Source organism: Entelurus aequoreus, linkage group LG09, assembly GCF_033978785.1.
Source record: "Entelurus aequoreus isolate RoL-2023_Sb linkage group LG09, RoL_Eaeq_v1.1, whole genome shotgun sequence".
NCBI lineage: Eukaryota > Metazoa > Chordata > Actinopteri > Syngnathiformes > Syngnathidae > Entelurus > Entelurus aequoreus.
Genome location: NC_084739.1, coordinates 75,280,718 through 75,295,792, shown reverse-complemented (window position 1 = coordinate 75,295,792; position 15,075 = coordinate 75,280,718). Strand labels below are relative to the sequence as shown.

General features: G+C 34.4%; 1 protein-coding gene across 2 annotated transcripts in view; it reads left to right on the top strand.

Annotated features, from left to right (window-relative positions):
* Window positions 1–15,075, top strand: part of LOC133657745 (ankyrin repeat domain-containing protein 1-like) — a 52,441-nt gene that overhangs the window by 18,655 nt on the left and 18,711 nt on the right. The gene's annotated exons all lie outside the window — the stretch shown is intronic.

Genomic DNA, 15,075 nt, shown 5'->3' with positions numbered 1-15,075 from the left:
CGGAAACACACTCTTTGTGGAATAATAGTAACACACTCTTTGTGGAATAATAGTAACACACTCTTTGTGGAATAATAATAACACACTCTTTGTGGAATAATAGTAACACACTCTTTGTGGAATAATAGTAACACACTCTTTGTGGAATAATAATAACACACTCTTTGTGGAATAATAGTAACACACTCTTTGTGGAATAATAGTAACACACTCTTTGTGGAATAATAGTAACACACTCTTTGTGGAATAATAGTAACACACTCTTTGTGGAATAATAATAACACACTCTTTGTGGAATAATAGTAACACACTCTTTGTGGAATAATAATAACACACTCTTTGTGGAATAATAGTAACACACTCTTTGTGGAATAATAGTAACACACTCTTTGTGGAATAATAGTAACACACTCTTTGTGGAATAATAATAACACACTCTTTGTGGAATAATAATAACACACTCTTTGTGGAATAATAGTAACACACTCTTTGTGGAATAATAGTAACACACTCTTTGTGGAATAATAGTAACACACTCTTTGTGGAATAATAGTAACACACTCTTTGTGGAATAATAATAACACACTCTTTGTGGAATAATAATAACACACTCTTTGTGGAATAATAATAACACACTCTTTGTGGAATAATAATAACACACTCTTTGTGGAATAATAATAACACACTCTTTGTGGAATAATAGTAACACACTCTTTGTGGAATAATAATAACACACTCTTTGTGGAATAATAATAACACACTCTTTGTGGAATAATAGTAACACACTCTTTGTGGAATAATAGTAACACACTCTTTGTGGAATAATAATAACACACTCTTTGTGGAATAATAATAAAACACTCTTTGTGGAATAATAATAACACACTCTTTGTGGAATAATAATAACTCACTCTTTGTGGAATAATAGTAGCACACTCTTTGTGGAATAATAATAAAACACTCTTTGTGGAATAATAATAAAACACTCTTTGTGGAATAATAGTAACACACTCTTTGTGGAATAATAGTAACACACTCTTTGTGGAATAATAGTAACACACTCTTTGTGGAATAATAATAACACACTCTTTGTGGAATAATAATAACACACTCTTTGTGGAATAATAACACACTCTTTGTGGAATAATAGTAACACACTCTTTGTGGAATAATAATAACACACTCTTTGTGGAATAATAATAACACACTCTTTGTGGAATAATAATAACACACTCTTTGTGGAATAATAGTAACACACTCTTTGTGGAATAATAATAACACACTCTTTGTGGAATAATAATAACACACTCTTTGTGGAATAATAATAACACACTCTTTGTGGAATAATAATAACACACTCTTTGTGGAATAATAATAACACACTCTTTGTGGAATAATAATAACACACTCTTTGTGGAATAATAATAACACTCTTTGTGGAATAATAATAACACACTCTTTGTGGAATAATAATAACACACTCTTTGTGGAATAATAATAACACACTCTTTGTGGGATAATAATAACACACTCTTTGTGGAATAATAATAACTCACTCTTTGTGGAATAATAGTAACACACTCTTTGTGGAATAATAGTAACACACTCTTTGTGGAATAATAATAACACACTCTTTGTGGAATAATAATAACACACTCTTTGTGGAATAATAATAACACACTCTTTGTGGAATAATAGTAACACACTCTTTGTGGAATAATAATAACACACTCTTTGTGGAATAATAATAACACACTCTTTGTGGAATAATAATAACACACTCTTTGTGGAATAATAATAACTCACTCTTTGTGGAATAATAATAACACACTCTTTGTGGAATAATAATAACACACTCTTTGTGGTATAATAATAACACACTCTTTGTGGAATAATAGTAACACACTCTTTGTGGAATAATAATAAAACACTCTTTGTGGAATAATAGTAACACACTCTTTGTTGAATAATAGTAACACACTCTTTGTGGAATAATAACACTCTTTGTGGAATAATAATAACACACTCTTTGTGGAATAATAATAACACACTCTTTGTGGAATAATAATAACACACTCTTTGTGGAATAATAATAACACACTCTTTGTGGAATAATAATAACACACTCTTTGTGGAATAATAATAACGCTCTATGTGGAATAATAATAACTCACTCTTTGTGGAATAATAATAACACACTCTTTGTGGAATAATAATAACACACTCTTTGTTGAATAATACTAACACCCTCTTTGTGGAATAATAACACTCTTTGTGGAATAATAATAACACACTCTTTGTGGAATAATAATACACTCTTTGTGAAATAATAATAACACACTCTTTGTGGAATAATAGTAACACACTCTTTGTGGAATAATAATAACACACTCTTTGTGGAATAATAATAACACACTCTTTGTGGAATAATAATAACGCTCTATGTGGAATAATAATAACTCACTCTTTGTGGAATAATAATAACACACTCTTTGTGGAATAATAATAACACACTCTTTGTTGAATAATACTAACACCCTCTTTGTGGAATAATAACACTCTTTGTGGAATAATAATAACACACTCTTTGTGGAATAATAATAACACACTCTTTGTGAAATAATAATAACACACTCTTTGTGGAATAATAGTAACACACTCTTTGTGGAATAATAATAACGCTCTATGTGTAATAATAATAACACTCTTTGTGGAATAATAGTAACACACTCTTTGTGGAATAATAATAACGCTCTATGTGGAATAATAGTAACACACTCTTTGTGGAATAATAACACTACGTGTAATAATAATAACACACTTTTTGTGGAATAATAGTAACACACTCTTTGTGGAATAATAGTAACACACTCTTTGTGGAATAATAACATTCTATGTGTAATAATAATAACAACACACTCTTAGTGGAATAATAGTAACACACTCTTTGTGGAATAATAACACTCTATGCATACTAATAATAACACACTCTTTGTGGAATAATAGTAACACACTCTTTGTGGAATAACAGTAACACACTCTTTCTGTAATAATAACACTCTATGTGTAATAATAGTAACACACTCTTTGTGTAATAATAGTAACACACACTTTGTGGAATCATAATAACACACTCTTTGTGGAATAATAGTAACACACTCTTTGTGTAATAATAACACACTCTTTGTGGAATAACAATCAATCAATCAATGTTTATTTATATAGCCCTAAATCACAAGTGTCTCAAAGGGCTGCACAAGCCACAACGACATCCTCAGCTCAGATCCCACATCATAATAATAATAATAATAATAACACACTCTTTGTGGAATAATAATAACACACTCTTTGTGGAATAATAACACACTCTTTGTGTAATAATAATAATAACACACTCTTTGTGTAATAATAACACATTATTTGTGTAATAATAACACAGTTTGTGTAATAATAATAATAACACACTCTTTGTGTAATAATAATAATAATAACACACTATTTGTGTAATAATAACACAACATTTGTGTAATAATAATAACACACTCTTTGTGTAATAAAAACACTCTGTCTAATAATAATAACACACTGTGTAATATTATTTAACAATAACACACTTTGTGTAATAATAACACACTCTTTGTGTAATAATAATAATAACACACTCTTTGTGTAATAATAACACATTATTTGTGTAATAATAACACACTTTGTGTAATAATAATAACACACTCTTTGTGTAATAATAATAATAATAATAACACACTATTTGTGTAATAATTACACACCATTTGTGTAATAATAATAACACACTCTTTGTGTAATAAAAACACCCTGTGTAATAATAACACACTGTGTAATATTATTTAACAATAACACACTTTGTGTAATAATAACATACTCTTTGTTTAACAATAATAATAACAGACTCTTTGTGTAATAATAATAATAATAACACACTATTTGTGTAACAATAATAATAACACACTCTTTGTGTAATAATAATAATAACACACTCTTTGTGTAATAATAATAACACACTCTTTGTGTAGTAATAATAACACACTCTTTGTGTAATAATAATAATTTAATAATAACACACTTTGTGTAATAATAACACACTCTTTGTGTAACAATAATAATAACAAACTCTTTGTGTGATAATAATAATAACACACTATTTGCGTAATAATAATAACACACTCTTCGTGTAATAAAAACACACTCTTTGTGTAATATTAATAACACTCTTTGAGTAATAATATTTAATATTAACACACACTGTGTAATAATAATAATAACACACTCTTTTTGTAATAATAATAATAATAACACTCTTTGTGTAATAATAATAACACACTCTTTGTGTAATAATAATAATAACACTTTGGGTAATAATAGTAATAACACACTTTGTGAAATAATAATAGCACCCTCTTTGTGTAATAATAATAATATTTACACACTCTGTGTAATGATAATAATAACACACTCTTTTTGTAATAATAATAATAATAACACTCTTTGTGTAATAATAATAACACACTCTTTGTGTAATAATAATAATAACACTTTGGGTAATAATAGTAATAACACACTTTGTGAAATAATAATAGCACCCTCTTTGTGTAATAATAATAATAATAACACACTCTTTGTGTAATAATAATGATAATTACACACTCTTTGTGTAATAATAATAATAATTACACACTCTTTGTGTAATAATAATTATAACACACTCTTTGTGTAATAATAATAACACACTCTTTGTGTAATAATAATAATAACACACTCATTGTGTAATAATGATGATAACACATTATTTGTGTAATAATAATAACACACTCTGTGTAATAATAATAATAATAACACACTCCTTGTGTAATAATAATAATAATAATTACACACTCTTCGTGTAATAATAATAATAATGACACACTCTTTGTGTAATAATATTAATAACACTGTTACGTACAAATGGGGAAGGAGACGACACCATGAGGAAGATCAGGTTAGCAGGTTTATTGCAACCTTTGATGAGTGTGTGGGATGTGTATGCTACTCTTAAGTGTTTGGTGTAGGACTATGTGTGATATTAGCCATGTGAATATTACCAAGAGATGTTGTAAGTGCGTGTTGGATGAATCTTTCGGCAGTCCAGAGGGGCGAGGCAAAGAGGGGGTCCGTGGGCAGGCAGGTGGTCGGGGGCAGGAGCGAAGCGACGAGGTCCGTGTCCAAGCGGGGTTCGAGGATCGAAGGAGGCAGTCCAAGGTCAGTAGGGAGGTCGAGGTACAGAACTCGAGCACACGGAACAGGAAGGATACTGCAGGAAGAACAAGGGACATGAGACGAGGGAACAAGGAGGACGAGAAGAGAGCAAGTACACAGGAGGGAAGCCAGAGACGTAATGCTTACTTCAAGAAGTTAACGACGCTCCAGCGTAGGCTCCAAGGGTCTACTGGTCTTTATGATGCAGTCTTGATTAACACCAGGTGCGCAGATTGCTGATAGTCTGCGGCTTCGTCTTCGTGCAGGGGCGTGTCCTGGCATACTGCCAATATGGTTGCTGGTAGAACTTGCTGCGGGAGAATTGCGGGTTCGAGACCGCGCCGTGACAGTACCCCCCTCCTTAGGCGAAGCACCCGACGAGTGTCTGGGAGCCCCCGGGTTGGCGCGGTAGAAATGGAGTGGTGAACATGCTAATAAAGATAGCATTAGCCATGTTAATGAGTGGTGAACATGCTAATAAACATAGCATTAGCCATGTTAATGAGTGGTGAACATGCTAATAAAACTAGCATTAGCCATGTTAATGAGGGGTGAACATGCTAATAAACATAGCATTAGCCATGTTAATGAGTGGTGAACATGCTAATATACATAGCATTAGCCATGTTAATGACTGGTGAAAATGCTAATAAAGATAGCATTAGCCATGTTAATGAGTGGTGAACATGCTAATAAACATAGCATTAGCCATGTTAATGAGTGGTGAACATGCTAATAAAGATAGCATTAGCCATGTTAATGAGTGGTGAACATGCTAATAAAGATAGCATTAGCCATGTTAATGAATGGTGAACATGCTAATAAAGATAACATTAGCCATGTTAATGAGTGGAGAACATGCTAATAAAGATAGCATTAGCCATGTTAATAAGTGGTGAACATGCTAATAAAGATAGCATTAGCCATGTTAATGAATGGTGAACATGCTAATAAAGATAGCATTAGCCATGTTAATGAGGGGTGAACCTGCTAATAAAGATAGCATTAGCCATGTTAATGAGTGGTGAACATGCTAATAAAGATAGCATTAGCCATGTTAATGAGTGGTGAACATGCTAATAAAGATAGCATTAGCCATGTTAATGAATGGTGAACATGCTAATAAAGATAGCATTAGCCATGTTAATGAGTGGTGAACATGCTAATAAAGATAGCATTAGCCATGTTAATGAGTGGTGAACATGCTAATAAAGATAGCATTAGCCATGTTAATGAGTGGCAAACATGCTAATAAAGATAGCATTAGCCATGTTAATGAGTGGTGAACATGCTAATAAACATAGCATTAGCCATGTTAATGAGTGGTGAACATGCTAATAAACATAGCATTAGCCATGTTAATGAGTGGTGAACCTGCTAATAAAGATAGCATTAGCCATGTTAATGAGTGGTAAACATGCTAATAAAGATAGCATTAGCCATGTTAATGAGTGGTGAACATGCTAATGAAGATAGCATTAGCCATGTTAATGAATGGTGAACATGCTAATAAAGATAGCATTAGCATGTTAATGAGTGGTGAACATGCTAATAAAGATAGCATTAGCCATGTTAATGAATGGTGAACATGCTAATAAAGATAGCATTACAAATTTCACCACATCTAGTGTGTGTGTGACAATCATTGGTACTTTAATCTTAATCTTTAATCTGATTAGCCATGCTAGTGAGTGGTGAACATGCTAATAAAGATAGCATTAGCCATGTTAATGAGTGGTGAACATGCTAATAAACATAGCATTAGCCATGTTAATGAGTGGTGAACCTGCTAATAAAGATAGCATTAGCCATGTTAATGAATGGTGAACATGCTAATAAAGATAGCATTAGCCATGCTAATGAGTGGTGAACATGCTAACAAAGATAGCATTAGCCATGTTAATGAGTGGTGAACATGCTAATAAAGATAGCATTAGCCATGCTAATGAGTGGTGAACATGCTAATAAAGATAGCATTAGCCATGTTAATGAGTGGTGAACATGCTAATAAAGATAGCATTAGCCATGTTAGTGAGTGGTGAACCTGCTAATAAAGATAGCATTAGCCATGTTAATGAGTGGTGAACATGCTAATAAAGATAGCATTAGCCATGTTAATGAGTGGTGAACATGCTAATAAAGATAGCATTAGCCATGTTAATGAGTGGTGAACATGCTAATAAAGATAGCATTAGCCATGTTAATGAGTGGTGAACATGCTAATAAAGATAGCATTAGCCATGTTAATGAGTGGTGAACATGCTAATAAACATAGCATTAGCCATGTTAATGAGTGGTGAACATGCTAATAAAGATAGCATTAGCCATGTTAATGAGTGGTGAACATGCTAATAAAGATAGCATTAGCCATGTTAATGAATGGTGAACATGCTAATAAAGATAGCATTAGCCATGTTAATGAGTGGTGAACATGCTAATAAAGATAGCATTAGCCATGTTAGTGAGTGGTGAACCTGCTAATAAAGATAGCATTAGCCATGTTAATGAGTGGTGAACATGCTAATAAAGATAGCATTAGCCATGTTAATGAGTGGTGAACATGCTAATAAAGATAGCATTAGCCATGTTAGTGAGTGGTGAACTTGCTAATAAAGATAGCATTAGCCATGTTAATGAGTGGTGAACATGCTAATAAAGATAGCATTAGCCATGTTAATGAGTGGTGAACATGCTAATAAAGATAGCATTAGCCATGTTAATGAGTGGTGAACATGCTAATAAAGATAGCATTAGCCATGTTAATGTGTGGTGAACATGCTGATAAAGATAGCATTAGCCATGTTAATGAGTGGTGAACATGCTAATAAAGATAGCATTAGCCATGCTAATGAGTGGTGAACATGCTAATAAAGATAGCATTAGCCATGTTAATGAGTGGTGAACATGCTAATAAAGATAGCATTAACCATGTTAATGAGTGGTGAACATGCTAATAAAGATAGCATTAACCATGTTAATGAGTGGTGAACATGCTAATAAAGATAGCATTAGCCATGTTAGTGAGTGGTGAACTTGCTAATAAAGATAGCATTAGCCATGTTAATGAGTGGTGAACATGCTAATAAAGATAGCATTAGCCATGTTAATGAATGGTGAACATGCTAATTAAGATAGCATTAGCCATGTTAATGAGTGGTGAACATGCTAATAAAGATAGCATGAGCCATGTTAATGAGTGGTGAACATGCTAATAAAGATAGCATTAGCCATGTTAATGAGTGGTGAACATGCTAATAAAGATAGCATTAGCCATGTTAATGAGTGGTGAACATGCTAATAAAGATAGCATTAGCCATGTTAATGAGTGGTGAACATGCTAATAAAGATAGCATTAGCCATGTTAATGAATGGTGAACATGCTAATAAAGATAGCATTAGCCATGTTAATGAGTGGCGAACATGCTGATAAAGATAGCATTAGCCATGTTAATGAGTGGTGAACATGCTAATAAAGATAGCATTAGCCATGTTAATGAGTGGTGAACATGCTAATAAAGATAGCATTAGCCATGTTAATGAGTGGTGAACATGCTAATAAAGATAGCATTAGCCATGTTAATGAATGGTGAACATGCTAATAAAGATAGCATTAGCCATGTTAATGAGTGGCGAACATGCTGATAAAGATAGCATTAGCCATGTTAATGAACATAAATAGAAGTGAACACGCGGCATTAGCCATGCTAGCGAGATGTGTTCATATTTGCGCTCGATGTTAGCAGCTGTTGTGTTTCCTCGTCATCACGCGGGAATGTCATTGGAATATTTGAACTCTTTTCCTCCACCCTGAAATCTTTTTTTATCCCTCCTTCCTTCCTCTTTATTCCTGACCCTGCCTCGTCTTCATGTCTCGTGCTCACGCTTTTATGACCTCCCTGCTGGAACCATACTTGTTGACACGTGTGACCGCGCTCCGCAGCTGACCTTTGACCCACATTGTCAGGGAACGACGACAAACGTATTTGTATGTGTGTGTGTGTGCGTGTGTGTGTGTGTGTGTGTGTGTGTGTGTGTGTGTGTGTGTGTGTGTGTTTGTGGCGATGACAGCATTAATGACTTGAGGACTATTAACACTTTTTGGGGTTATGTTCCTACAGGAAGTGATGATGTGTGTGTTTATTCTGGGCCACTGGGGGGCTGCAATGACTTGTGTGAAGTCGCCCCCCCCCCCCACCTTGTCCGAACCTCCCCAAACCAGTCCCAAAAATTTTTGGTCCAACTATTACAGTTTTTACATTAATAACAAATTATGATTTATAATCAGCTCCATAAAACGTTAGGAACATGAACAACTTTTTTAGGTTTGAACATAGCTAAAAATCTAGCATAAAACATTAGCATGCTAGCATTAGCATTATGACATAGGACAATTTAGCATACCTCTATGATAGCACCAAGTACTTAAATGCACTATTTTCTGGTATAATCATAAACATTTAGCTGAACTTCTAGCATAAAACCTTAGCATGCTAATATAAGAGACGTTAGCATACATCCAAGATGGCGCCAAGTATCACAATACATGATTTTTAGGTTTAAACAAATACAATTAGCTAAAAACCTAGTATAAAAGCTTAGCATGCTAACATTAGTGTGCTAATTCAAAAGATGGTAGCATACATCCAAGATGGCGGCAAGTATCCAAATCCGTGATTTTTAGGTTTAAACATGCAAAATTAGCTAAAAAGCTAGCATGAAATATTAGCATGCTAACATTAGCATGATGACATGGGACAATTTAGCATACTTTCTATGATAGCACCAAGTATTAAAATGCACTATTTTCTGGTATAATCATAAACAATTAGCTGAACTTCTAGCATAAAACCATAGCATGCTAATATAAGAGACGTTAGCATACATCCAAGATGGCGCCAAGTATCACAATCCATGATTCTTAGGTTTAAATAAAACAAAATTAGCTAAACAGCTAGCATAAAACATTAGCATGCTAGCATTAGTCTGCTAATTCAAAAGATGTTAACAAACTTCCAAGATGGCGCCGAGCATCCAAATCCATGATTTTAATGTTTTAGCATATAAAATTACCTAAAAAGCTAGCATAAAATATTAGCATGATGACATAGGACAAGTTAAGGTACTTCTAAGAATGCACCAATTACTAAAATGCACAATTTTTGGTGTTAACATACACAATTATCTGAACTGCTAGCATAAAACCTTAACATGGTAACGTTAGTATGCTAATATAGGAGACGTTAGCATACATCCAAGATGGCGCCAAGTATCACAATACATGACTTTTAGGTTTAAACAAATAAAATTAGCTAAAAACCTAGTATAAAAGCTTAGCATGCTAACATTAGTGTGCTAATTCAAAAGATGGTAGCATACATCCAAGATGGCGGCAAGTATCCAAATCCGTGATTTTTAGGTTTAAACATGCAAAATTAGCTAAAAAGCTAGCATGAAATATTAGCATGCTAACGTTAGCATGATGACATGGGACAATTTAGCATACTTTCTATGATAGCACCAAGTATTAAAATGCACTATTTTCTGGTATAATCATAAACAATTAGCTGAACTTCTAGCATAAAACCATAGCATGCTAATATAAGAGACGTTAGCATACATCCAAGATGGCGCCAAGTATCACAATCCATGATTCTTAGGTTTAAATAAAACAAAATTAGCTAAACAGCTAGCATAAAACATTAGCATGCTAGCATTAGTCTGCTAATTCAAAAGATGTTAACAAATTTCCAAAATGGCGCCGAGCATCCAAATCCATGATTTTAATGTTTTAGCATATAAAATTACCTAAAAAGCTAGCATAAAATATTAGCATGATGACATAGGACAAGTTAAGGTACTTCTAAGAATGCACCAAGTACTAAAATGCACAATTTTTGGTGTTAACATACACAATTATCTGAACTGCTAGCATAAAACCTTAACATGGTAACGTTAGTATGCTAATATAGGAGACGTTAGTATACATCCAAGATGGCGCCAAGTATCACAATACATGATTTTTAGGTTCAAACAAATAAAATTAGCTAAAAACCTAGTATAAAAGCTTAGCATGCTAACATTAGTGTGCTAATTCAAAAGATGGTAGCATACATCCAAGATGGCGGCAAGTATCCAAATCCGTGATTTTTAGGTTTAAACATGCAAAATTAGCTAAAAAGCTAGCATGAAATATTAGCATGCTAACGTTAGCATGATGACATGGGACAATTTAGCATACTTTCTATGATAGCACCAAGTATTAAAATGCACTATTTTCTGGTATAATCATAAACAATTAGCTGAACTTCTAGCATAAAACCATAGCATGCTAATATAAGAGACGTTAGCATACATCCAAGATGGCGCCAAGTATCACAATCCATGATTCTTAGGTTTAAATAAAACAAAATTAGCTAAACAGCTAGCATAAAACATTAGCATGCTAGCATTAGTCTGCTAATTCAAAAGATGTTAACAAACTTCCAAGATGGCGCCGAGCATCCAAATCCATGATTTTAATGTTTTAGCATATAAAATTACCTAAAAAGCTAGCATAAAATATTAGCATGATGACATAGGACCAGTTAAGGTACTTCTAAGAATGCACCAAGTACTAAAATGCACAATTTTTGGTGTTAACATACACAATTATCTGAACTGCTAGCATAAAACCTTAACATGGTAACGTTAGTATGCTAATATAGGAGACGTTAGCATACATCCAAGATGGCGCCAAGTATCACAATACATGACTTTTAGGTTTAAACAAATAAAATTAGCTAAAAACCTAGTATAAAAGCTTAGCATGCTAACATTAGTGTGCTAATTCAAAAGATGGTAGCATACATCCAAGATGGCGGCAAGTATCCAAATCCGTGATTTTTAGGTTTAAACATGCAAAATTAGCTAAAAAGCTAGCATGAAATATTAGCATGCTAACGTTAGCATGATGACATGGGACAATTTAGCATACTTTCTATGATAGCACCAAGTATTAAAATGCACTATTTTCTGGTATAATCATAAACAATTAGCTGAACTTCTAGCATAAAACCATAGCATGCTAATATAAGAGACGTTAGCATACATCCAAGATGGCGCCAAGTATCACAATCCATGATTCTTAGGTTTAAATAAAACAAAATTAGCTAAACAGCTAGCATAAAACATTAGCATGCTAGCATTAGTCTGCTAATTCAAAAGATGTTAACAAACTTCCAAGATGGCGCCGAGCATCCAAATCCATGATTTTAATGTTTTAGCATATAAAATTACCTAAAAAGCTAGCATAAAATATTAGCATGATGACATAGGACCAGTTAAGGTACTTCTAAGAATGCACCAAGTACTAAAATGCACAATTTTTGGTGTTAACATACACAATTATCTGAACTGCTAGCATAAAACCTTAACATGGTAACGTTAGTATGCTAATATAGGAGACGTTAGCATACATCCAAGATGGCGCCAAGTATCACAATACATGACTTTTAGGTTTAAACAAATAAAATTAGCTAAAAACCTAGTATAAAAGCTTAGCATGCTAACATTAGTGTGCTAATTCAAAAGATGGTAGCATACATCCAAGATGGCGGCAAGTATCCAAATCCGTGATTTTTAGGTTTAAACATGCAAAATTAGCTAAAAAGCTAGCATGAAATATTAGCATGCTAACGTTAGCATGATGACATGGGACAATTTAGCATACTTTCTATGATAGCACCAAGTATTAAAATGCACTATTTTCTGGTATAATCATAAACAATTAGCTGAACTTCTAGCATAAAACCATAGCATGCTAATATAAGAGACGTTAGCATACATCCAAGATGGCGCCAAGTATCACAATCCATGATTCTTAGGTTTAAATAAAACAAAATTAGCTAAACAGCTAGCATAAAACATTAGCATGCTAGCATTAGTCTGCTAATTCAAAAGATGTTAACAAACTTCCAAGATGGCGCCGAGCATCCAAATCCATGATTTTAATGTTTTAGCATATAAAATTACCTAAAAAGCTAGCATAAAATATTAGCATGATGACATAGGACAAGTTAAGGTACTTCTAAGAATGCACCAAGTACTAAAATGCACAATTTTTGGTGTTAACATACACAATTATCTGAACTGCTAGCATAAAACCTTAACATGGTAACGTTAGTATGCTAATATAGGAGACGTTAGCATACTTCCAAGATGGCGCCAAGTATCAAAATCCATAATTTTTAGGTTTAAAACATACAAAATTTGCTAGAAAGCTAGCATGAAACCTTAGCATGCTAATATAAGAGACATTAGCATACTTCCAAGATGGCGCCAAGTATCAAAATCCATAATTTTTCGGTTCAAAACTATCAAAATTTGCTAGAAAGGTAGCATGAAACCTTAGCATGCTAATTAAGAGGCATTAGCATACTTCCAAAATGGCGCCAAGTATCAAAATCCATAATTTTTAGGTTCAAAAGATACAAAATTAGCTAAGAAGCTAGCGTGAAACCTTACCGTGCTAATATAAGAGGCATTAGCATACTTCCAAGATGGTACCAAGTATTATAATTCATGATTTTTTAGGTTTAAACTTGCAAATTCTGCTAAAAAGCTAGCAAAAAAAAAAAACCTTAGCATGCTAACCTAATCACAAAATCTTTGCAGCACAAACGATTGGGACACATAGGGAGGAGCCAATTTCACTCGGGTGGAAGGTGGGCGGGGCCATCTTCACACGGGTGCTGCTGAGATGCGCGGCGGCCATGTTGTTGATTAAAATGAAGTGATGACATCATCAAGGTGTGTCAGTGAGGAATGTTTGGACGTGAGTAAACGAGGTCATCACGTGTGTGTGCGGATGATGATGCCGCCATGACACGCCAAAGGTGCAGAGCCCAACCAGGGCGAGGAGGATTTGCGCGGCTAATATTAGCGCTAGCGGGCTACTTATTTCCACACAAGGGTTTCTGTCAGGGAGCATATTTAATGGCACGAGTCGGCTTTAACGACACATGCTGACACGCATAAACACGGCGGTCATCTCACGCGCCGCTTTGGACGCCGTGTGAGGTTTCATGGCCGCGGCCAGCTGACGTGCCTTTATTTTGGAGGACTGCGTTTCTTATAGCGAACGAGCGGAGCGCGTGTGAAAGACATGAACGAGGAGAGACTGCTGGACTTTGATAGCGTTTCTCACCTTCTTTATCAAAGTGGTGGATGACTATTTTCTAGTCGGGCTCAGTAAAAAAAGGTTGTTTGGTCGCAGGGAATGACACCGTGTTAAAGTTCAAGATTTAAAGTACCAATGATTGTCACACACACACTAGGTGTGGCGAAATTATTCTCTGCATTTGACCCATCACCCTTGATCACCCCCTGGGAGGTGAGGGGAGCAGTGAGCAGCAGCGGTGGCCGCGCCCGGGAATCATTTTTGGTGATTTAACCCCTAATTCCAACCCTTGATGCTGAGTGCCAAGCAGGGAGGTAACGGGTCCCATTTTTATAGTCTTTGGTATGACTCGGCCGGGGTTTGAACTCACAACCTACCGATTTCAGGGCCATACTTGCCAACCCTCCCGATTTTTCCGGGAGACACCCGAATTTCAGTGCCCCTCCCGAAAATCTCCCGGGGCAACCATTCTCCCGAATTTCTCCCGATTTCAACCCAGACAACAATATTGGGGGCGTCACATAATACCTACGGCTTTTCACACACACAAGTGAATGCAAGGCATACTTGGTCAACAGCCATACAGGTCACACTGAGGGTGACCGTATAAACAACTTTAACACTGTTACAAATATGCGCCACACTGTGAA